General features: G+C 36.7%; 1 pseudogene; it reads left to right on the forward strand.

Annotated features, from left to right (window-relative positions):
• Positions 1-700: 700 nt before the first annotated feature.
• On the forward strand, positions 701-9272 carry LOC129503297 (UDP-glucuronosyltransferase 2A3-like; annotated as a pseudogene).
• Positions 9273-27225: the final 17953 nt, after the last annotated feature.

Here is a 27225-nt window from a genome sequence, read left to right on the forward strand (position 1 = left end):
TAACCCACTACCCACAGCTTTATCTGAGACCCATATCCACTGGAATAATTTCCCAATATCATCTCAATATCCATGAATGGCTCCCATCTTTCTATTTACTGTGAACTCTGCCTTTTGGCCACACTCTGCCTACAGCCTACCAGAGCTTCATCTCACCCCATGTGTTATCTGCCTCAGTAAAGTTGTTCCTAACAGTTTCTTATAGGAATAATTGTGTTCTTCTTCTGGAATTCTTAACACCCTGAAATATTTATATTTTGTTCTTTTCAAATGTTCCCTGAAATATCCAAATGTAATCAAGCAAATCAGTCGTTATTCCACATTGGGAAAAAAATGTGGAATATGTTTACTTAAACTACCTGGCACCTTTGATCATAGGGTGGAATGGGTGTTAGAGTGTGTGTGTAGTTCTGTGTATGAAATATTAATTTTAGGATGTCATTTCTCTCATTACCAATCCAAAGAATAAATGTATCTTTATTTCATGTATTTTAAGTTCTAGAAGTTTGGAATAATTTTTCCCAGATATTTTTGCCTGTTTTAGTCTCTCAGTGAACATAAAACTTGCATGCAATGAATAAACTTTTCCCTTTAAAATTAATTTTTAACTTGTTCTATATCTAAACTGCCATTTTATCTCTCCTTTCAGCAGCAACACACTGTGACCTCTACAGAACAACGTGCAAGGGGTGTTGCTGTCATGATAACTGAGAAGTGGGCCATGATGATTCTGCTGCTGCAGCTCTTCTGCTCTGATTATGAATTCTGCAGGAAGATTCTGGTGGTGGTCATGTGACATGAGACACTGGCTTAATGTAAAGACAATTCTGAACAAACTCACAGAGAGAGGCCATGAGATAACAGTGTTGACTCCTTCATATACTCACCTTGTTGACTACAAGAAGCCTTCCCTCCTGAACTTCAAGGTAAGCCATTCACCAGATAACAAAACATTATTTGAGAATTCAAATAATAAATTTATAGACCTAGTTCTTAAAGTCTTACCAAAGTAAACATCCTGGCAGTCAACAATAAAACAGAGATTTCTTTGTTGAAATGACTGAAAAAATAAAAGTCCTTCATGAGAGTATAATCTACAGTCACACTTCAGGAAAATGACTACAAAGCAATGCTTATAGATCCTCTGGTGCCCTGTGGAGACCTGATGGCTGAACTGCTTGCAGTTTCTTTTGTGATCACTTTAAGAGCATCTGTAGGAAGCATGAAGGAAAAATATTGTGGGAAACTTCCTATGTATCTGTTCACACGACAGGACTAACAGACAGAATGACCCTTCTGGAAAGAATGAAAAATACAATGCTTTCTGTTTTCTTTTACTTCTGGATCCAGGATTAATGATATTCATTTTGGTGAACTGTTTTATAGTGAAGCATTAGCTAAAAGACTTTGTTTTCACTTTAAACTTATCAGAAGAAATTAGAAAGATGTAAGTGAAATCTAGATTAATAAAGGAATACATTATAAAACACCTGTCTTCTATTTTAACTCTGCAAGTGATAGCAATGAACTGGTTATCAAAAACTAAGTGGGAATGGAGACAAGAAATCTCTTGCCATGGTTACTCTTTACAGTTATCCAGTCATTTCCCATAGGATACCTTCATACTTGTTAAATTCATACCCAAAACAATACAAAACATACACAAAATAATTAATCCTCTGAAAGATGGATTGTTTGTCATATTTGGATATGACATATAAGTCCAGTAGCAGAAGTTTTCATATTGGAAGAAATTGTCGATATTCTTGGTAAAAATAGTATTTATTCAAAGAGTAAGATAACCTATTTACTGACACCAGTAATAAACTGAAATATGTTAACATTAACAACAAGAATAACAAAGAAATTTAATTTGCCTGAATCTGCTCCAAAAATTATTGACAATTGGGGATAATTATACTCAATCTTATATCATTCCTATTGAAACAGAGTCCTCACCATTTTTGTCTCTCTCATAAATTTAAGATGAAAATCCTATTTGGAAAGTTTCATTGTGACTGGTCATTGAAAATTTTCCTAGAATGCTTTATATTTCTTGGAGATAGTTCCACAAAGAATAAAAAATCTAAAAAAAAGTGATTAGAAAACTAAAAAATCGTTTCTTAGCAGTAAAAGAGAGATTTTTTTTTTACTTAGCTGATATACATTTATTCTCTCTTTTATTTTCTTGCCTTTTCTGATAAAAATGCCTTTTTTTGCAATATTCCTAAATGATTCAGTATGATCTGAATCATTTAACTCAGACAGGCTTCCACTTAAACTATCTTTGAGTAGTATGCACAGATATGAACTAACAAACAAAGGTTCACATTAGATAGAATATATTATATAATTCACTGAATATCTAGTTTCAAAGGAACTCACTTCAAAAATTCTTAGATTTGGACATGATTTGAATTTAAGTGCACTGATTTGTTATAATTAATTAATTTAATAATGTCTACACATTACTATATAGATTTAGGTAAAAAGACAAGAGTCTTGGCCTCCAGTCTACCTTCAGAGAGAAAGAGATAGAACTATAAGTTCTATAGGTCACTGTCACACTTTGGTAAAATAGGATTATGAGTAAAGACCTCTGGAAGGACTTAAGTTGATAGCAAGAGGACAGAAGTATTATCAAAGAAGTAGAGGAGAAAGGAGCATCAGCCATTAAGCAAAAATGCAGTCTGGCCATGCTTTAGACAAGTCCCCAAGAATTCTTTAATATTACAAAGTATCTTACTTAGCTCACTGGGTAACCTAAAATAATAAATTCATTTGACAATAATACCTAATTGGTAGCTAAAATTTGGCAAAAACTTAATTATACATATTTTATAGACTTATCTATCATGATTATAACTCAGTTGTATGTGAATAATATAACTAAGAGAAAAGGGATATTGGTCCATTTTATTTTATTGTTTTATGTCTGTATTTCTTTATGTTTAACATTTTGAATGAGAGTTATAAAATCATTTTCAGGCTTTTTCATACTTAAATTCACTTTCATTCTTTCCTCTCATCCTCTACTAGTTATTGTAAACCACTATTCTGAATATAGAATTTTCCTAATTGCTATGAGTACTATCTTTCTAAAATGAAGTCTAAAGTCATATAAACTAACTCACCTGGTGGGAGTTGGGTGGGGAATTAAGTGAAACAAGAGAATGATTAATAGAAAACAATTACTGAGGGGTTCATAGTTAAGGCAGGATTTGAGTCACAGGGAAGTAGGTATCTAAAGGGCAAAAACATATTAACCCAGAAGCTAAGAGATGGAGTTCTAATCTAATTTCCAGCAGTCACCAAGTGTCCTTGGGCAAAGCTTATATAATTATCAAGTTGTAGACATTGGACTGTAGACCTTGGAAATTATTTCAAACATTAAAAAGGGATGACTTTTAAATGAGGCTTTTCTCCCTTGGCTGTTGAGTAACCACCAACTGTGATTAGAATCCTGAAGTAGGCAGTATTCTTATCTTAGTCTCTTTTTCTTAGTTACATGTTTTTTGTTTGATTGTGGGTTTTTCTGTTTTTTGTTTGTTTGTTTTGGTAAATAGAAATGATTGACTTAGTTATTTGCAATTAGTCATTCTTCTGCATAAAAATCTTGAAAGTAATACCCAAAATATGTTCCCTTCAAAACACATCAGCTAAAGGCAGCAGTAAATGTGTGATAATCATAGCATGTACCTGTACACCTCACATTCTAAAAAGAGGGTCATGATGAATTTGAATTACTCAGGAAGTTCTTACTAATAAAATAGTGGCCCGTCAACTGAATTGATGAGATATAATTCAGAAGGATAAAGTAGACTGATACTGATGGGATCTTACAACATGAGCCAAATTATAACATGCAGATGGGCATGCACAAATCCCTGACTAGGAAACTAGAAACCATTGAGAGCTGACTTGGTATAGATATTACAGAGCTAATCTATTATCTACCACTCAGTTGAAGAAAAAAGTGAGTGGCAAATTATTTATAGTTTGGAGCTGTGGCTAAACTTTTGGTTTATTTTCTTTTTTAAATTTAATTTTATTTAACTCAATGAGAATGAAGATACAACCGTTCAAAATCTTTGGGATACAGCAAAAGCAGTCCTGAGGGGGAAATACATCGCACTACAAGCATCCATCCAAAAACTGGAAAGAACTCAAATACAAAAGCTAACTTTACACCTAAAAGAGCTAGAGAAAAACAGCAAATAAGATCCTACACCCAGCAGAAGAGAGTTAATAAAGATTCGAGCAGAACTCAACGAAATCGAGACCAGAAGAACTGCGGAACAGATCAATAAAACCAGAAGTTGGTTCTTTGAAAGAATTAATAAGATAGATAAACCATTAGCCAACCTTATTAAAAAGAAGAGAGAGAAGACTCAAATTAATAAAATCATGAATGAGAAAGGAGAGATCACTACCAACACCAAGGAAATACAAACGATTTTAAAAACATATTATGAACAGCTATACACCAATAAATTAGGCAATCTAGAAGAAATGGATGCATTTCTGGAATGCTACAAACTACCAAAACTGGAACTGGAAGAAATAGAAAACCTGAACAGGCCAATAACCAGGGAGGAAATTGAAGCAGTCATCAAAAACCTCCCAAGACACAAAAGTCCAGGGCCAGATGGCTTCCCAGGGGAATTCTATCAAACGTTTAAAGAAGAAACCATACCTATTCTACTAAAGCTGTTCAGAAAGATAGAAAGAGATGGAGCACTTCCAAATTCCTTCTATGAGGCCGGCATCACCTTAATTCCAAAACGAGACAAAGACCCCACCAAAAAGGAGAATTACAGACCAATATCCCTGATGAACATGGATGCAAAAATTCTCAACAAGATACTAGCTAATAGGATCCAACAATACATTAAGAAAATTATTCAGCATGACCAAGTAGGATTTATCCCCAGGACACAAGGCTGGTTCAACACTCGTAATTTTATTTAACTCCAATTAATTAACATATAGTGTATTATTAGTTTTAGAGGTAGAGTTCAGTGATTCATCCATTGATTATGAGATACAATGCTCATTACATCATGTGCCCTCATTAATGCCTCTCATGCACTTACCTCATCCCCCCACCCCACTCCCCTCCAGTAACCCTCAGTTTGTTTCCTATGGTTAAGAGTCTCTCATGGTGTGTCTCCTCTGATTTCATCTTGTTTTATTTTTCGCTCCCGTTCCACCATGCTCCTCTATTTTGTTTCTTAAATTCTACATAAAAATGAAATCATATGATAGTTGTCTTTCTCTGATTGGCTTATTTCGCTTAGCATAATACCCACCAGTTACATCCATGTTGCTGTAAATGGCAAGATTTCATTTTTCTTGATGCTGAATAATATTCCATTGTGTGTGTATGTGCATATATATATATATATATATATATATATATATGTATATACACACACACGCCTATTCTTTATCCATTTATCTGTCAATGAACATCTCCACAGTTTGGCTATTATGGACATTGCTGCTATAAACATTGGAGTACAGGTGCCACTTAAGATCATTGTATTTGTATCCTTTGGATAAATACGTAGTAGTGCAATTTCTGGGTCATAGGGTAGCTCTATTTTTAACTTCTTGAAGAACCTCCATCTTGTTTTCCAGAGTGGCTGTATTGACCACCAGCAGCGTAAAAGGGTTCCCCTTTTCCATATGATTCCCAACATTTGTTGTTTCCTGACATGTTCACTTTAGCCATTCTGATTGGTGTGGACTGGTATCTTATTGTGGTTTTGACTTGTATTTCCCTGATGATGAGTGATGTGAAGCATTTTTTCATGTAACTGTTTTCCATGTGTAGATATTCTTTGGAGAAATATCTGTTCATGTCTTCTGCCCATTTCTTGACCAGATTATTTGTTCTTTGAATGTTGAGTGTGATAAGTTCTTTATAGATCATGGATACGAGCCCTTTGTCTCATAAGACATTTGCAAATTTCTTCTCCCATTCTCTCGGTTGCCTTTTGGTTTTGTTGACTGTTTCCTTTGCTTTGCAGAAGCTTTTTATCTTGATGAAGTCTCAATAGTTCTTTTTTGCTTTTGTTTCCCATGCCTTTAGAGACATGTCTGAGAAGAAGTTGCTTCAGCTAAGGTTGAAGAGGTTGCTGTCTGTGTTCTCCTCCAGGATTTTTGTGGATTCTTGTTTCACACTTTAGGAATCTCATCCATTTTGAGTGTATTTTTGTGTATGGTGAAAGGAAATGGTCTAGTTTCATTCTTCTGCATGTGGCTGTTCAATATTCCTGAAACCATTTGTTGAAAAGACTGCCTTTCCCATTGGATATTCTGTCCTGCTTTGTCACTAAACAGATCCGAATGAGGAATACTCTGAATGATTATTTGATAACAAATAAATCCAACAAATTTGTATTAAGAACAAGCAAAAAATAATCCTTAAGATCTTCACATTTCTACTGGAGCCTATTAAAAAATTCTTCATGATACTTGTTAAAGATTGTGAGGCACGCCTTATTCAAGACCATTATGATAAATATAGATACTAGTACATGGACTTTTGCAGTGAAGCAGAGATATTGGACTCAACTCTGAATACAAGAAGAAAGAGTGGAGATTTCATCACCAAGGAGCAGAGTAGGTGGTCACTGTATAGAAAAACACTAATAGGAAACATTAGGGCAAGGGGGCCTCTGACTAAACCAACCTAAGCAGGTTCTTGCTGAAGAAAGACCAGGGTAATCAGATCTCTTGCATAAAATACTGCAGCAGCCTACTGGTTCTCTGTATCCATTTCTTCCACCTCTCTTCTTTCTTCCCTATTTGAAAAGAAAAATCTGATAATCCTATTTACCATCTCTAATATTATAAATGGCTCTATAGTATTATAAAATCAGATACAAAATCCCATTTTATTTAAACAGAGTGCTTCATGAACTCACCCTAATCTGTCTTTCTAGCCTATTATGTCAACATTCTCCCAGTGAAACCCTGTACATCCCACCACACTTTTCCTTATCCATGCAAGTGTATCTTTTCTAAAATCCCTCCATTTTTTTGTTAATCAATTTCTCACCCCAACAACTTGCCCACCTGCCAACTACTCACCATACTTTAAAGTCCACACAGACCTTCTCAGAGGTTCATGAAATGACTGTATTGCTAGAATAAATAATTGCTATTTAGCCTGGAATAACTAGTCACTGCCTTCTTTAGAGCTTACAGAAATTTATATATAGCCTCATGGCACAGAATAGTATAGAAGACACTGCCTAAGTGAATCAATGGTTTATAGGTGTCAAGATTTTCTGTTTCTGAAATTCTCACAACATTGAATAATGGTATGTTTTTTTCCTCTTAGGTCATCCCAAGACCAAAGCTTTTATCACTCACTGTGGAACAAATGGTATCTACGACGCTATTTACCATGGAATCCCTATGGTGGGAATTCCCATATTTGGTGATCAGCCTGGTAATATTGCTCGTATAAAGGCCAAAGGGGCAGCTGTTGAAGTAGACTTGCATACCATGATGAGTTCTAATCTTCTTAATGCTTTGAAGGAAGTTATTAACAACCCTTCGTGAGTATAGAATATACTTTTCTGAGAAGCATATAGTGGTTGTAAAAGGAGTAAATTGTTTCATTCAGTTTTTAAACTGACACTTTTAAGTAATCAGCACATTAGTAATATCAAATACAATTGTTTTATAGTTCTCAAATTCTATGTAGGCATTTTGATTCATCTACTGTTAATAGGTAATAGATTACAACCTCAAAGAAATACTAAATTTATTTAAAGAAAATAAGTTATTGTTGAAGAGACACAACTCTTTATTTTTAATTAATAATAATTATTGTTTATTCCTTTGAAATTGCAGATATTACCATTATAAAGAATTAAGGCAACACAACAAAAAATAGAGAAATAAAAATAAAAACTCTCCTCATGCAGCTATTACTTCAGTTGTTTCCTTTGGCTAATTTATAAATAGGGAAGAAAAATAATTCTACAAAAGTTGGATCATGTTACTGTTTAATAAAAAATTCCTATATTGGTATATATATTTTTTAAGATTTTATTTATTTATTCATGAGAGATACAGATTGAGAGAGGCAGAAACACAAGCAGAGGGAGAAGCAGGCTCCATGCAGGGAGCCTGATGTGGGACTCTATCCTGGATCTCCAAGATCAGGCCCTGGGCTGAAGGCAGCACCAAACTGCTGAGCACCCCCGCCCCCTACCACCACCACCACCACCCCGGGGTTGCCCGGTATATTTTAATTTAAAACAAGAGAAAGAAAATACAGTAAAATTGAGAGATCTAAATAGCAACATGAAAGACCCCAGGGTCCTGGTTCCCCAGCAAAGATCAACAATTAGACAGCTATCTGTAAATGAAAACAGCTCCAGAAGAGCTCTGGAGTCCACTTAAAACTTAGCAACATAGTGGAACAACAACAACAAAAAAAAACTGAGGATAGTGGCCCAGGAAGGAAAGGAAGACAGCTTCATTTTGCTTGTATGATCCCACTAAAGCTTCAGATCAAAAGGAGGAGGGGGGTGCGGGGGGGCGGCGGGGTGTCCCTTATTGTAGACCTGCCCCTCAATACTGCTTCCTGTAACTACCTTGTTCCCTTCACCATGCTTAGCAAATGAGATCAAACTGTAGATTCACAGATTCTGTGTAGATTCACAACCTACATATTCTACATTCTTATTTCTAAACTTTTTGAATGCTATTTACAATTAGCAAGTCTCTTCTCCCTTACCTCCAATTATTAAACTGGAAACATCTAACAAATTCTAGCCAATAAGGCCAACATATCTAGAAACACCTCAAGAGGAAACAAACTGTCATAGGCATTCTGTACTTAATGATTTCACTTGTGACTATTTATTATATAATCACGTAATACGCTTTTAATAATATGTAACATAATTTTAGGCATATATTCTTAATAAATTTTTAAATTGCTATCTATGTATTCAATATTTAGCTATAAAGAGAATGCTATGAAATTATCAAGAATTCACCACGATCAGCCTATAAAGCCCTTGGACCGAGCTGTCTTCTGGATCGAGTATGTCATGCGCCACAAAGGAGCCAAGCACCTGTGGCCAGCCTCTCATGACCTCACCTGGTTCCAGTACCACTCCTTGGATGTGATTGGGTTTCTGCTGGCTTGTGTGGCAACTGCTATATTCCTGGTCACAAAATGTTGTCTGTTTTGTTGCTGGAAATTTGGTAAGACAGGAAAGAAGAACAAGAGAGAATAGTTTTCTTTAATAATTTAGATGGAAAACTTGACAAGGCCCATCTGAATTAACCCAGCTAGTGATGTGAAGAGATTCCTCTCCTGCACTTCCAGGTTCTTATCCATTCCTCAGCCTATGAAGTCAAAGATCAAAGAATCAACCAAAGAATCAATCAACCAAGAATCAAAGAATCAATCAAACTTAGAATTAAGTTTAAAATACTTTATCCTTTAAAAAGAGAAGATAAACATATGGAAGTTTCTACTATCACAAAATCCCAGTGCTTTGTTATATTCATTTGTTTCAGCTCAGCAAATTAGGATAATGTTTAAGGACTTAGGAACACAATTAATTCTATTTTACGTACCAATCATATAGAATATTTTCTACATATTTAACATCATTTTGGGTCCAGTATGTTATAACTACACATCTTCTCTAAAGGAAGTAGACAAAGGGGGAATCCCTGGGTGGCTCAGCAGTTTAGCACCTGCCTTTGGTCCAGGGCATGATTCTGGAGTCCTGGGATCCAGTTCCCATATCAGGCTCCCTGCATGGACCTGCTTCTCCCTCTGCCTATCTCTCTGCCTCTCGCTCTCTCTGTGTCTCTCATGAATAAATACATAAAATCTTAAAAACAATGGAACTAGACAAAGTAGAAAAGAGCTTGCTATATAGCTAGAGCTTCCTGTCTAATTAGGAAAATCAGGAGATTCAAATTTTCTACTTTGCTGGGAATCATATGACACATCTGACTTTGTCTACCTTAGAATACAAAACATTATTTTTTGTCTTTGATTTGAAGGTTGCCCTTGATTTAAAAATTCATAACAATAGAACTAGGTTTATATTGTAATACTTCATGACTTTAGAAAACTAGTTAATTTTGGTAAATTAAAATCATTGATGGCATAGCAGAACAAAAGTAAACAATTATAATTTAATATCTGCCATTTTGAAGTAATTTTAACATTTAAAAAAATCTTTCCTACAGTAATTTTACTTATAATATCCATATTTGAAAGGAGACAAAAATACAACTCTTTAACTGCACTGCAGATAATTTGGAGGGAACATGCAATTCTCAGAATGTTATTTGCTGTAGGGATGATTTATCCATCAAATGCAGTGCATTTTCCCATTTCTTTCTTTTCCTTACCCCATCACTTCTATTGTTCCTCTCATGGATTGTTCTGTGACCACTATACAAAGCACAAGTACTTAGGCTTCTTGTTAACTAGCAATAGCCAGAAATCTGCAGGAAGCATGAAGATATTCATTGAATATTAATAAAAAAGACTTACTTCTCCCTTTCTTTTCTAAAAGTACTATCTTCCAGTACACTTGCCAATTCTTTACCCTCTAGGTCAAACAAATATTTATTCTAATTGGCATTATGTACTAAGCAAGTTCAATAAATGATTTACCACAGTTTGATATTTATAATCCAAGTTTAATAGCCCCACAATTATAGCTCCATGTTAAGACATTACAAGTCATTTGAAGGATTATCTGCTCTTTACAGATAAGAGCAAGGCAAACTATTCTTAGGTGGGAAATCAGCTATAAAGAAATATAGAAGAAAAAAGGTATTTTTCAATTTTGTGAAGTTTTGAAATAATTTCAATGCTTTAAAGTATGGAGTTTAAAAATATAAACACTAATGCTGTTTAAGATTTAATTAATGTACAGTCAAATGCTCTGCCACTGAGCTAAAGACACTCTCTTCAATAAATGGTGCTGGGAAAATTGGACATCCACATGCAGAAGAATGAAACTGGACCACTCTCTTGCACCATACACAAAGATAAACTCAAAATAGATGAAAGATCTAAATGTGAGACACGATTCCATCAAAATCCCAGAGGAGAACTCAGGCAACACCCTTTTTGAACTTGGCCACAGTAACCGGAGAAGGACAAACAGTGTATGTTCTCATTCATTTGGGGAATATGAATAATAGTGAAAGGGAATATAAGGGAAGGGAGAAGAAATGTGTGAGAAATATCAGAAAGGGAGACAGAACATAAAGACTTCTAACTCTGGGAAATGAACTAGGGGTGGTGGAGGGGGAGGAGGGCGGGGGGTGGGGGTGAATGGGTGACGGGCACTGAGGGGTACACTTGACTGGATGAGCACTGGGTGTTATTCTGTATGTTGGTAAATTGAACACCAATAAAAATTAATTTATAAAATTAAAAAAAATAAAATAAAATAAAAAGATTTAATTAATGTAATCAAAGCAATTTAATTTACCGTAGTGCTGAATTATTTAATCTGGCAATAAGATAATGTTCTTTCCTATAACAATCTTTAAAATCATAGTTTAAAGATATCCTTTCACTTTTTCATTATTATAAAATAATACAAGATGAAGGAGTTAAAGTACACTAAAGAACTGCATACCTTGTTAGCAACATCTGAGCTATTCAAAAGAACTACCCTGACAATTAAAGAAATATATTCTATATTGTATAAATGAAAACCTCCCTTAAAAACAAATATTTACCTATTTAAATAATCTATACAGCATTATATATATTCTGATAAAAATTGTAGATATGCAAAGGCTAACTAAAACTTTTGAAACCTATTATATTTTTTCCAGTTTAATGGGGTTTAATTAGAATACATTTTTCAGGAGTTTAATGACCTCTGGCTTTTCTAATCAGTTAAAAACATATTTTAAAATACTTTATTTTAAACTTGTTTGCAATTCATATGTGACTATATTATGAAAACCTGCACAAGTTTTCTAGATCATAACTTAATGGTGTCATTATTTGTGAAATGGACACATAATAGTTTTTCAGTCAAAATTTATCAACCATGCAAGAGAACTTGTGCATAGTAACCAGGAACTCTGTGACACTAGAGATGTCCCTCCATTTGACATTGATCCATTATATTTACATTCTTAGAGCTTGTGTATTTAAAAAGCAACATACAGACTGTGTTTTTCATAAATCCTAATGTCTGTGTTATTTCCTGCTGTATAACCCACATCTCACAATTTAGGGTGTAAAACAGCAAGCAGCATTTGCTCGTGATCCTGTGGACCAACAATTTGGGCTGGGATCAGGGTTTCCTCTCTGGGGCTTTCCTGGGCTCACTCATTATGATGCAGTTAGCTATCAGCTTGCCTAAGGACAAATGATCCAGGAAAGTGTCACTCACATGGCTTAGGTTTGCTGAGTTAGCAGGACACTTTGATTATCACTTCCTGTGGCCTCTCCCCATGGGCAAGCCTGGGCCTTTTCCAGTGATACAGAAATTCACACAAGCTCACATGGGAGTGCATGGTCGAGGTTTAGAAGTCACACTATGTCACTTTTGACACCTCTATTGGTAAGAAGGTCAAGAAGCAAGGCCAACTCAAAGTTGGAGAAATAGCCTGCACCTCTTGATAGGAGGAGTTGCAGAGAACGCATAGCCATTTTTAATATACTATGGCAAGAAACTTTATTTATTTTTTTTTTGGCAAGAAACTTTATTAAGTATATTTATGAAATCAAGTGAAGGTCAGTAACAGGAAAATGTATTTTCCAAACCAGTTTCTAATAAAAAAATAGACTTTATGTGTAAGCAGTATGACTACCTTGTGTAAACTTTAAGTTTACTTGCCTTCCCTATGAAACATTTCTTTTTTTTTTTTCTTAAAGATTTTATTTATTTGTTCATGAGAGATAGAGAGAGGCAGAGACACAGGCAAAGGGAGAAGCAGGCTCCAAGCAGGGAGCCCGAAGTAGGACTCAACCCGGGTCTCCAGGATCACATCCTGGGCAGAAGGCAGTGCTAAACCTCTGAGCCACTGGGGCTGTCCCCCTATGAAATATTTCTATGAGTGTGTCGCTAAGGCTTCTTTCAGCTTTTAGAATCAGGGTCTCTGATATCTGTCTTCTGGATTCAATTTTTCAGTTATTCTATCTCTATTATGTCTGATCTAATCATCTGCTATCTCCACAAGGAAGAGACATTGTCTACCTGTGGGTGAGTTGTCTCTGGGCAGGATTTAGCATTATTGCTTCCTTCTTACTGGATTAAACTTCATCTGGAGGTAAACCTAAAACATTGGGGATTACATTAGAATTATCAATATCTGTTTCCTGATGCTAGATTCACTATTTCTCTTGCTTTGAAAAATGAAATAAAATGTGAGGGTCCAGTATATTTTTCATATCTGAATGATTTCTAATGATTCGGTGAGCACATTCATTCAATAACAAAAATGTATTGAGTTTCATCTAAGTTTCCTGTTAAAGAGGAAATTAATAAATATTTCTTGAGAATTTATTCTGTCCCCGGAAGTCTTTTAAGTCCTTTATAATTTTAACTCATGAAAGACACACACACAAGAATGTTTGCTTTAGTTACTATTATTCTTTTCATTTTACAAATGTGGAAACTGAAGTACAGAAAGTTCAGGTAACTTACCCTAGATCTCATGGAGAGAATGTGATAGAGATGGGATTAAAACAGAGCAGTGTGACTTCTGGACCTAATGGCTTGCATATTGCATTAAATAAAAGGGAAGAGAGGAACCCTGACTTCAATATTCCACACATTACTTGAAAAGACGTTACCAAACACCAAGCTACCTTACGTTATAGAAGATCAAAAAGGTTAGTTTTTCTTGAGCAGGGTGGCATCTTTAACACACACCTTCCATTGCTAGAATATATCACCCACCAACCCAAATTTATCTCTGCTAAGAAAGATGTTCCTCCATTGACATTTACCAATATATGTAAAGCATCTTTTGGAGGGACATGATTGTAAAAACTCTAGAAATCTCAGAAAAATATCCCTTTTGAATGGAACTTAACTATCCTTAGCACAAATGTAACAATTACTCTCAAAGGCTAAGAAGATATGCAAAGTTAGCTTAAGATTACAGAGGATATAAAAATAGTTATAATAAAAACATGGACTCTGGCTATATATAAATTATATGAAGATACCAGTGCCAGTGACTTGAAGCATAGGCCAAGATGAAAGCCTGATATAAGTCTGCTAAAATTAATCAAGTATCATAGGTCATAGAAAATAAGCTCTTCGAAGAGATTCCATAGCAAAGGCAAGCAAGGTAATGTGAAGGAGAACAGGGCATCAAATGGCAAACAAAGTAGAAAGCGGGATGATGAGTGAAATGGGTCAGTGGGTTGGTGGTTCTGTGAGATTAAAGACTAAAACTAATAGTCCAGAGTCACAAAAAAGCTTAGGGAGCATTTTAGATTAAAAAAAAAAAAAAAAAAAAAAAAACGAGAGGGAAGGGACAGAGAAACAAGAGATAGATGCATGTAGACTTTTCCAAAAAGAACCAAAACAACCCTAAGTGATCCATACGTTATAGGTAATAAAAAGTATTTTGCCCCAATTCATAGAACTTGTCACATGATGGGACATCTGATCATGAAACCAAGATGAGTGACTAAGATAATTAATCATTAGAGGTAATGGTTGCATAAGAACTAGACTTATTCAGCACAAAATAATATTCTTACTTCAGTCCTGTTGTACTTATTCTGTGCCCCGGCTTCTGTTCACTTAAGATTTACATTCAAATGTATATAACTATTTGACTTTGTGTAGATATAATTTCCCCTAAATAAAAATTTAAAAATCACTCTACTCTCCATATTCAGTCCCAGTCCCAGCAAATACTCTGTTATCCAAAGTTTATATATTGTGAGTTAACCTCTTAGAACTTACATATGGCATAAAATGAGAGAGAGAAGATAACGCTTAGTATATATGAATAACGCGTGCATGTGAGAAGCAAAGAGAAACTATCAAAGCTACTAGCCTTCATTTCTGTAAATTGGTCATGATGCCATAGTTGATATCTATGACTTCCCTCTTTAGCACCCACCTCATACTTCCCTTGTCTTCAACCAGAAACTACTCTGGTTTCTTTAACTAGTGGGGTGACCCAAATGTTTATTTCAGGAAGGTCTGAGTCTTTAGTCAGCCTCCCTTTTTTGGTTGCTGTTAGCTCTCCTATCCCATTTACAATTTGGCATGGAAGTGAAAGAGACATTCCAGAGAATCCCCTGGGTTCCAGATGTAGTCCTATTTACCTCTGTTGTATAGCAGCAACTAAACTTCTCTTTGGTAATTAAAATAAATCACTCCATACAGTGGATTCCTTCTCTCTGGCAATCACCATATTGTGAGTCAGCATATCACTAAAGGTCATAAAATGAAAGTACTGATACTCTGAGTAGAACTTTTGGAGTTATTAATGTACCTGTGTCAGAAAGTGAGCAAAGAGGAAGTGTGTAAAGACAGTTGAGAGAAGAGTGAGGCACTAGGGTGGTTCATTTGGTTAAGTGTCCCACTTTGGCTCATGGTGTTCAGAATTCTAGAGAAAGAACACAATTATTCCTACATGGAACAAGTAGGAACAAGTTTAATGAGGCAGATAACACGGGGTGAGATGAAAGCTCTGGTAGGAAGACTGTGGCAAAAAGGCAGATTTCACAATAAATAGAAGGATGGGAGCCAATCATGGATATTGGGAAATTATTCCAGTTGATATGGGTATCAGGTAAACCTGTGAGCAGTAGTTTATAGAAGATAGTTGGATTTAAATAAGAGACATTAAGTTAGTCTTGAGTCATGTACAATGAGTTTAGAGTTTCATTTATATGCAAAAATTATTTACTCAGAGGGTTGGTTTTTTTTGTTTGTTTGTTTGTTTTTTTTTTTTTGGTTTTTGGTTTTTACTGAAGTTCAATTTTCCAACATATAGTATAACACCCAGTGCTCATCCCATCAAGATCCCTCCTCAGTGCCCATCATCCAGTTACACCATCTTCCTGCCTCCCTCCCCTTCTGCAATCCTTTGTTCATTTCCCAGAGTTAGGAGTCTCTCATGCATGGTTTGTCTCCCTCTCTAATTTTTCCCACTCAGTTCCTCTCCTTTCCCTTATAATCCCTTTCACTATTTTATATATTCCTCATAAGAGTGAAACCATATGATGGGAGCGCAGGGCAAGATGGCAGAGGAGCAGGGTCCTCAACTCACCTGGCCCCACCAACTTACCTAGATAAATAACTTTCAAAACATCCTGAACACCACAAATTTAACCTGAGATTTCAAGAGAGAATAGCCGAAATGCTGAAGAGAGAAAAGTTTCACTTCTTAGAAGGTAGGAAGGCGGGAAAAAATAGATAGATAGATAAATAAATAAATAAATAAATAAATAAATAAATAAATAAATATCAAGGGGAGGTGGGGCACCAGGAGGACCTCAGCTAAAGCAGGGCAGCAAGAGCATCCAGGACAGGAAAGCCCAGCCCCGGAGAAGCAAGAACTTTAAAAATCTGCAGTGGAATCTTCCCAGACAGAAAAGCATTCAGCAGGGAAATCAGGCAGAACCGTAGGAGGGATAGTGAAGTCTTAAGATTCCCAGAGTCACTAATAAAGGAGGGGCACTCAGGAGAAAGCTCACTGCAAACCTTGGAAGCATCTCAGTAAAGGGCTGGAGTGTGAGCCCCCGGGGCATATGGGAGAAGCCAGTGGGCCAGGTGAGGGGCTCAGGGTGAAGATAGATGAGCCCCATTTCCTTTGAGAGCTGCAGTCTCCAGGAGCGTGCAGTTTCAGCAGCACAGGGCCCCCGGATGCCAGGGCGCCGAGCAGACAAAGCACACAATCCTTCATTCCCCCCAGGACAGGCAGAACCAGGGAGGGCACAGGACAATGAGGACTTTCCTGCTGCTGGGCACCCCCAAGCTGTGCAGGTCAGTGCTCCCCACCACTCCAAGAGCATCTACGCCAGTGCAGACTGGGAGACTGCGGTGGTTACTACAGAGAGCTGACTCCAGAGCTGGAGATCTGGCCGCCACCAGTGTTGTTCCTCCTTGTTCCACCCTGTGTCTGAGAGGAGGGCCTCCAGGGAATAGAGGCCTCATGAGGTAAACAGCTCCCACTGAGCCCAGCACCTGCCAGAAGGTAGGGCATCTTTCTCAGGTGCACACACCTGAGAATCAGCATAGCAGGCCCCTCCCCCAGAAGACCAGCCAGAAGAACAGAGAAAGAGCAAGTTCTTGACCAAGCAGCACTGGAAAGCTCCAGGACCAAGGGAAAATCAAGGGAATATAGTACATAGAATATAGGGTCCCCTTTCTTTTTTTTCTTTTTTTAAAATTTTTTTTCCTTTTTTCTCTTTTTTCCATTTCAACTTGTTTCTATATCAGACTAAAAATTTCCAATATATTTTTCTCTTTTCCTACCTTAACGACAATATTTTACCATCTCTCATTTTTAAATTTCTTCCTTTTTGACTTTCATATTTCTACAATTACATGTCTAAGATATATTTTTCACTTGTAGATTCCCTTCAACATCAATGTAATTTTGAGAGATATACGAGATATGGGTTTTTGTTTTGTGTTTATTGTTTACTCTACCTCTTTTTGTTCTACAATGGTGGAAGTTAATACCTTCTAAAACATGACCAGCATACACTCAGAACCAAGTGGTATACTGTGCTGGTTCATTCTGTGAGATTATATTCTCTCTTCACTCAAATTCTGCCCCTCCCTCTTTTATGTCATTTATGTTTTGGTGGTCAATGGTAGGAGTCTATGAAAGTATTTCTGACTTTTATAAATCTGAGACAGCACCTTCTAACATGCAGAACTTAATACACTCAGAACCAAGAGGATCTCCCACTAGAACGCCTCAGGTAGACTACATTATGTCTCCACTACAACTATTTCACCACCACCATCTTCCAGTCTGCCCCTACCTTTTTTTCTTTGTTTCTATTTTTCCTCTTTAATTTTGTTTTTTTTTTTTCTTTTTATATTCTTATTTCAGATTTTGGTCTTATTTTTTACTACTTTGGTTTAAAATTTGTTTTTCACTTTAGTAGTCCTCTTGTTTCATTTTGTTCTGATCTTCATTTTCATTTTCTGGTCTCTGACCTTCTCAGAGTCATCTAGGGTGAAATTTACTTAGGTTGTGGTTGACATTCCTGACTCAGCCCGCTCATACAGCCACTCTGCACTGAAAAAAATGACAAGAAGGAAGAACTCACCACAAAAGAAAGAATCAGAAACATTACTCTCTGCCAGGAGTTAGAGAATTTGGATTACAATTCAATGTCAGAAAGCCAATTCAGAAGCACAATTAAAAAGCTACTGGTGGCTCTGGAAAAAAGTGTAAAGGACTCTAGAGACATGGTTACTGTCTAGTAGATGTACTCAGGCTGAAATTAACACTAAATTAAATGAGATGCAATCCAAACTGGAGGTCCTAATGACGAGGGTTAATGAGGTAGAAGAAAGAGTGAGCAACATAGAAGACAAGTTGCAGGTAAGGAAAGAAGCTGAAGGGGAAAAAAAAAGAAAAAGAAAACCATTGAAAGACCATGAGGAAAGCCTAAGGGAAATACATGATAGACAGAAAAGGAACAATATACATATAATTTGGGTTCCAGAAGATGCTGAGAGGGAGAGAGGGCCAGAAAGTACATTTGAACAAATCATAGCTGAGAACTTCCCTAATCTTGGGAGGGATAAAGGCATTCATATCCAGGAGATAGAGATATCCCCCCCTAATATTGATAAAAACTGTTCAACACCCCAACATTTAATAGTGAAACTTGAAAGTTTCAAAGATAAAGAGAAAATCCTTAAAGCAGAGAGAGACAAGAGATCCCTAACTCATATGGGGAGAAATACCAGATTAACAGCAGACCTCTCCATGGAGACCTGGCAGGTGAGAAAGGGATGGAAAGATATATTCAGGGTCCTAAATGAGAGGAACATGCAGCCAAGAATACTTTATCCAGCAAGGCTCTCATTCAGAATAGAAGGAGAGATAAAGAGCTTCCAAGATAGGCAGAAATTGTAAGAATATGTGACCACCAAACCAGCTCTGCAAGAAATATTAAGGGGGACTCTGTAAAAGAAAGAGGAAGCCAAAAGAAATAATCTACAAAAATGGACTGAATAGGTATTATGATTACACTAAATTCATATCTCTTGATAGTAACTCTGAACGTGAATGGGCTTAATGATCCCATCCAAAGATGCAAGTTTTCAAACTGGATAAAAAAGCAATACCCATCTATTTGCTGCCTATAAGAGACTCTTTTAAGGTCTAAGGACACACCCAGCCTGAAAATGAAAGGTTGGAGAACCATTTACCATTCAAATGGTCCTCAAAAGAAAGCTGGGGTAGCAATTCTCATATCAGATAAATTAAACTTAATCCCAAAGAGTGTAGTAAGAGATGAAGAGGGACACTATATCATACTTAAAGGGTCTATCCAACAAGAGGACCTAGTAATCATGAATATTTATGCCCCTAATGTGGGAGCTTCCAAGTATATCAATTAATAATGAAAGACATACTTAGATAATAATATACTAATAGTAGGAGACTTCAACACAGCACTTTCTGCAAATGACAGATCTTATAAACACAACATCACCAAGGAAACAAGAGCTTTAAATTATACACTGGACCAGATGAATTTCACAGATATTTACAGAATTTTACATCCGAACACAACTGAAGACACATTCTTCTCAAGTGCACATGGAACTTTCTCCAGAATAGAACATATACGGGATCACAAATCAGGTCTCAACTGATACTAAAAGATAGGGATTGTCCCCTGCATATTTTCAGACCACAGTGCTTTGAAACTAGAACTCAATCACAAGAAGAAACTTGGAAGAAACTCAAACACATGGAGGTTAAAGAGCATCTTACTAAAAGATGAAAGCGTCAACCAGGAAATTAGAGAAGAATTAAAAAAGATTCATGGACACTAATAAAAATGAATATATAACCATTCAAAATCTTTGGGATAGAGCAAAAGCTAAGAGGGATAGCTCTTTGGGGTAGTCCTAAGAGGGAAATACATTGCAATACAAGCATCCCTCAAAAATTTGGAAAAAAAAAAACTCAAATACACAAGCTAACCTCACACCTAACAGAACTGGAGAAAGAACAGCAAATAAAACCTACACCAAGCAGAAGAAGAGAGTTAATAAAGATTCGAGCAGAACACAGTGAAATAGAGACCAGAACTGTAGAACAGATCAACAAAACCAGGAGTTGGTTATTAATTGATTGATGCAAGGCCAGGCTTATTAAAATGAAAAGAGAAAAGACTCAGATTAATAAAATCACGAGTAAATTAGTAGAAATCACAACCAATACCAAGAAAATACAAACAATTTTAAAAATATATTACAAGCAGCTATAAGCCAACAAATTAGGCAATCTAGAAGAAACAGATGCTTTTCTGGAGAACCATAAATTACCAACACTGGAACAGGAAGAAATAAAAAACCTGAACAGGCCAATAATCAGCGAGATAATTGAAGCAGTCATCAAAAACCTCCCAAGACACAAAAGTCCAGAGCCAGATTTCCATCAAAAGTGCAAGAGGGTTTCCCGTTCTCCACATCCTCACCAACATTTGTTGTTTCTTCTCTTGTTAATTTTTCCATTCTCACTGGTGTGAGGTGGGATCTCATTGTGGTTTTGATTTGTATTTCCCTCATGGCAAGTGATAGGGTGCATTTTCTCATGTGCTTCTTGGCCATGTGTTTGTGAAATTTCTGTCCATGTCTTTTGCCCATTTCATGATTGGATTGTTTCTTGTGTGTGGGGTTTGATAAGTTCTTTATAGATCTCAGATACTGGCCCTTTATCTGATATATCATTTGCACATATCGCCCCCCATTCTGTAGGTTGTCATTTAGTTTTATTGACTGTTTCTGTTGCTGTGCAGAAACTTTTTATCCTAAGTCCCAATAGTTCATTTTTGCTTTTGTTTCTGTTGCCTTCATAGATGTATCTTTCAAGAAGTTACTGTGGCCAAGTTCAAAAAAGGTTGTTGCCTGAGTTCTCCCATAGGATTTTGATGGATTCTTGTCTCACATTTATATCTTTCAGACATTTTTATTTTATCTTTGTGTATGGTGTAAGAGAATGGTCTAGTTTCATTCTTCTGCACCTGGCTGTCCAATATTTACTCAGGTTATAAGGGGCGTCAATCACAAGGTCAAATTTTTCATTTAGCCAACAGTTCCAGCAGCTAAACATATACTGGCATCCAAAGATAGGATTTTAAAAGAAGAGAATTGATTAAAAAAGTGGATTAATAATTTAAACATGGGATCACAACAGCCTGAAACATAGACTGATAATAAGAGATGTTAGAAACACATTGAAATTTATATTTGCTGGGACACCTGGGTGGCTCAGTGGTTGAGCACCTGCCTCTGGCTCAGGTCATGATCCGAGGGTACAGGGTTTGAGTCCTGCATCGGGCTCCCCATGAGGAACCACTTCTCCCTCTGCCTATGTCTCTGCCTTTCTCTCTGTGATTCTTATGAAAAAATAAATAAAATCTTATAAAAAGAAAGTTATACATACTGATTAAATGTGTGACTAGAAAAAATGTGTTAGAGCAAAGATGTATGGTTTTGTACAAAATGGAAAAAGTGTAATATCATACACAAACTCACAGCTAGTCAAATAGATCAATATGATCTATTTGAAATTTTTTTCCTACAGTGACTGACTTAATAAGAAAACTCTATGGAAATGTGATTAGATAAATGATGTTTCAAGATATGTAGTGGGTAATCTTTCACGTACTCATTTTTCTGTCCATGTTAATAATTAATGTACATCACTGTAAATCCTTTTCTTTAACACATTCAATAAACAATTTCTACCCCTACTAAGTGAAAGTTTTCCCAAGAGTTATGATGCGTACTCAAACTGCACAAGCTTTTATATTAATAGATGAATTTAGAAGAGGTGAAGAGTATAATTTTTCTCATCTTCCATCACTGAGATGACTGTGAAGAATTGTGAACCATTCTGTGTTATATGTACATGCTTCTGAACATCTGTGTGTATTGATGTGTGAAAAATGGAAGTAGAAAAAAAATGGAATGGGAGATTAGAGAGACCCATGATGTCATATCTCACTTTTTATGTCTAATAAACATTGATTCATTACTCCTGCAACAGCAACTCACAATCGAGGTTGTATTGCAATGATAACTTCACTGGGGGAAAGAAGAGGATATTCAGAATCTTGAAATAAAATTTCAAGCATCAATACACGTATTGCCATTAGCAGAAATCAAGAGCCCCCCTGGGAACACTATTTTACCTTGCAAGTTTCTCAAAGAGATTTTACTCACATGCTACAACCCAAGCAAAAGATGGCCCCTCTCATGGTCCCTAGTATTAGCTAACTACAATATTGTTACCTTATTTAACATAACCATCTTTTCTTTCTCAAAACAGTTTCCTTCCAAAATTCCTAACATTCCACATTTTTTTTTGAAAACTCAGAATGTGTTGTACACCTTTCTTTTTACTTAAAAAAAGAAAAAAAAACCTACCATCATACTCACAAAGAACCAAATGATGTTTAGGTCTCTCGTTTCTATAAAGTCTCCTTTATGTGTTGACCCTCAGTTTGTTTCTCTTGCTATTTTCTGAGGTTGAGACCTTGTGTTTTCCAAATGACTTCTCAAAACCTCCACCTAAAGGTCACTTTGGCTCCTTGAAGCAAATAAATTCAAAAGAGAACACAGTATATTAATCTCAAAGAAGTTGCTCCTCCAGTTGTTTCCTATTTCTGTAAAAGCTGACTGTTCAAATACACTCACAAGGTGGAAACCCTGGAGTCTCCCTTAATTCTTTCTCTTTCCTGAAGACATTCCTGTCACTGAACTTATCCATATGAGAACTTAATATTTAGTGGAAGCTCTTAAAGGACACATATCCAAATTTCTGTTGTTGGTAGATGAATAAGAATAGTCGTGTTTATGGTAGACAGATCCAGAAAGACATAATGTCCTCAATATCATTTTTGTATCCATGCTTGTAATTCCTTTGTCTGGATAATCACTCATTTTTCATAGAAAACTACAGCATTTAACTTATCAACTATCATATCCTCTGTAAGAACACAATGGCTCTCCAAAATTCCTCCATATTTTCTGTAAAAAATATTTATTGAGTGACTGAACAAAATAAACAGTAAGTTTCATATTTCTAGTCATTGTTAATTAGCACATATAAATTATACAAATGTAATTACACTTATACAAATATAATTACATGTAGACTCTTATGTACAAACATTTGTTTTCACTTAGCTTATGATCTTATATGTCTCCCAAAAATAACCTTAAGTGCATATGACTTTCTTACTCTTTCTACTAAAATAGACATGTCTGCATCAGGGAGTTGTTTTAGGTACTAGAGAAATGTATATAAACCACCTCACAAAATACTGGCAAAAGATTTATATTCAGTAAGTTCAAACCCTCATAAAATCTTCAGTATCTGCTCATTTTATTTAGCTGCTATTAATTCTAGTAATTATTCAACTAAATAAGCTTAGATTTTCAGGTAAACAGTTGAATCTGTAGAATTGATTAGATCGGTCTCCTCAGTGATAACTCACGTGCATACTAGACGTTAGTGTACTGTAGAAGATTCCTTGGGTTTGCATCACATATCAATGAGAGTGCTTAAATAATTTCACGGATGTTCTTTTCCCCTTCTTGAAACACCATCCTCTCCTGAGTTCCCTAACAATAAAATCCCCAGTTTTACTACTAATACTTAGTCTTTCTTATTCTCACTTTCTAGCTTCTATTTCTCTGATCCGTTCTCAAGGGTGGCCCTCAATGCTCTTATTGTTCTCCATTTATCTTCCCAGATCTATTATCCTTAACTTTCTTTTCTAGTTTTGGGTTTCAGGAGGCTCACCTCGGTGCACTCCAGTATGTGAATTCCTCTGCCACGTAGCTTCTGGTTGAATTCAGTTAGTGGTAGATGAGACCAAATATATTTGGCTGTTCCCTTCCTGGCTTGGGACCTAGTTTTAGGCAACTGCTTGGAGCTTCCATTACTACATCTCTTGCCTACGTTTCTCCTTCCGCAGTTCCTATTCTCACTAGTCTCTGAGAACGTTACTGTTTTCCTTTATATCTTAGCCCAGTGGGTTAGTAATGACCTGTACTGTTGTTAGTCTGGGAACCTCATCTTTTCTTATAGTTCCCTTCATACTGTCCAGGTATTTGCTAAGTATTTTTTCAATCAAAATGTCCCTGTTTGAAACCTTTTAGGTGACTCTGGTATCTGCATGGAAACTGAGTGATTAAATCTGATTTATATGAAGTGTCTAAAGTAATCCAACTCATTGCAACAGAAGGTGGAGCAGTAGATGCCAGAAGCTGGACGGATAGGTCAGTGGGAGCTGCTGTTCAAGAAGTATAACATTTCAATTACGGAAGATATACAAGTTCTAGAGATCTGTTGTACCAACACTGACTGTATAGTTAAAATTTTGTGGGGGCGCCTGGGTGGCTCAGTCATTTAGGTGTCTGTCTTTGGCTTGTGTCATGATCCCAGCATCCTGAGATCAAGCCCCAAGTCGGGCTCCCTGCCTCTCCCTCTCCCCCTGCTGCTCTCCCTGCCTGTGCTCTCTCTTTATGTCAAATAAACAAGTAAAATCTTTTTTAAAAGTAATTAAAATTTTGGTAGATCTCATGTGTTGTTTTTTTAACCACTACAGAAAAACAAAAAAAAAAGAAAAAGAAAGAAATTCCAAGGGTATCTGCCATGCCTATAGCAAATAGCAATGTTAAGTTGCTATTTGTCATTTCTGACACTCCAAAAAGAGAATCCTAGGATTTTTGAAGCAAAACTATGACCTATTTTCACAGTATCTCTTCTCCATAGAAACAACAGTCCCTGGCTTGTTACTGAGTTCTGGGTGAGACTGACCATGGGCACCAATGACTATGCTACTTGTGGTGGTCTATGTTGTGGTAACAACCAAAATACGACTGAACATTAGCAGCAACATTCTACAGTTAAATGGGTATATATGAGAACAGTTCAGAGCAGGACCAGAAAAATCCAGCAAATTGTCTCTGTGTGTGGCTTAGGCTCCCATGGAACTTACCAATGTTTGGATATAAATCTGTGAATCCTCCCCTTCAGATTCACAAGGGCCTTCCCAACTGAAAATAGGGAAAACATTGTCATATATCCCAATTTATGTATGAGTACACATGATATCCTTAAGCAGCAAGAAGTAGCCATTGTTACAGCCCCACTCAAGGCTGTCTCTGAAACGCAGTGGTGGAGCAAAATCTTCCCAATGGGTAGAATATCAAGCACAGATCCAGATCACTCCATTTTTGTGGGGAAAATGGTGACCTTCTTTACAGACCTATAGATTCATAGGCAAAGACTAATGGATTGACTGGGTTGTCAAGGACTTGGGACCAGTTAGAGGGAAGATTAAAGGTAAGAAAGTTTCAGGTAGAAGTATGTGAATAAACCTCTTGGTGTTTGCATGGATTATGAAGATACTCCCATTCTGTGGAAATTCCCTCCAGAGGTCATGTTCTACAGACAACTATCTCAATAGTAAGGTGGTTTGGGAATACTCGAGTGGTTCAGCCGGTTAAGCATCTGCCTTCAGCTCAGCTCATGTTCAGGGTCTGGGATGGAGCCCCCTGAGGGCTCAGTCAGTAGAGCATGAGACTTGTGTGTTCAAGCCTTCCTGAGCAGGGAGCCTGCTTCTCCCCCTCCCTCTGCCTCTGTCCCTCCCCATGCTTGTGCTCTCTCTCTCTCTCTCTCTCCCTCAAATAAATAAAACCTTTTTTAAAAATTATAAAATGGTTTGGATAATCAGTCCTGTGAATGTCGGTGTCTTTTTCCAGACTCTCCGAATTAGATCTTAAGGCTCATGCACCAAGGAGCAATGGAGACCTGGTGGAAAGTTCATGTGATGAACGGCATGGACTTCACCTCACCAAGGCTCATTTCGCTTCTCCAACTGTTAAATGTTCAGTTTATTAATAGCAAAGATCTCTCCCTCCTCCTTCCCAATATGGTAAACTCTCAAGGGTTCTAGCTAGCCACAAAGTAGAAAAATTGCATTGGTCACACTTTTCATCCTCGGGGATGCACCATTTTTCCTTCAGAGAATTTATTATAAATTCCAAATGACAGATTTCCTCTTCCCCTTCCCTGTAGTATTTCTGCCAGATAAGCAATTATGCACGTGGACCTTAAGTGAAAATCTTGGTGTTGATGTCAACATCATGTATAACCAGGAAATATATTTCAACTAAGGAAATTCAACAGTCTAATATTCACAGAATTTGCTGAGTTTTACCAAATTCCTCCTTAACTAATGAGAGTTTTTCAGGGTTTTAGCTGGGAGATAATATCCTATATATTTTAGATGCTGTCTTAAAGGATGCAGTGTATGGGTCAAAGCATAATCTCATATATGTGCTTTCTGTATTTTCGTTTGAAAACATGGGTTCAGATCTCAAGGGGTTGAAAGGGAGAATGAGTCCCCTAACTAGTATGCCTCACTATTGCCCTAGACGGTTTTGTTTTTAATTATTACCTCTTGGAGTCAGGCAGTTTGGAGGTTGCATTTCTCAAGGAGAAAGATTCTCCCCGGAGATATGGCCAGGATTTTATAGATTATTAACTGTGAATTACTTTGAGCTTGATTAGTTTGAGATCCTCTGCTTCAGAATTTGTTCAAAGAAGGCGTTACTCTCTTGGCTGTGATCATGAATTCAAAATACCAAAGATAATTAGGCTACTGACATTTATTTGGAGTGGATGAAGTTTTGGATCATCCTATCAGGTAAAGAACCCTAACCAGAGGAGATGCTCCCTGTGCTCCAGCTAATGGGAATTGGTTTCTGCTCTTTAGGGATGAGTGTTTCCTCATCTGAGCGGTTTTTTGAATGACTGTTAAGGAATGTCCATTCTCACTGTATATGTATGTATGTGCTATTTTTTATCTGTTTATTATCCAAATAGGGATCCCTGGGTGGCGCAGCGGTTTGGCGCCTGCCTTTGGCCCAGGGCGCGATCCTGGAGAACCAGGATTGAATCCCACGTCAGGCTCCTGGTGCATGGAGCCTG

This window comes from Nyctereutes procyonoides, unplaced genomic scaffold (genome assembly GCF_905146905.1).
Source record: "Nyctereutes procyonoides isolate TBG_1078 unplaced genomic scaffold, NYPRO_anot_genome, whole genome shotgun sequence".
Lineage (NCBI taxonomy): Eukaryota > Metazoa > Chordata > Mammalia > Carnivora > Canidae > Nyctereutes > Nyctereutes procyonoides.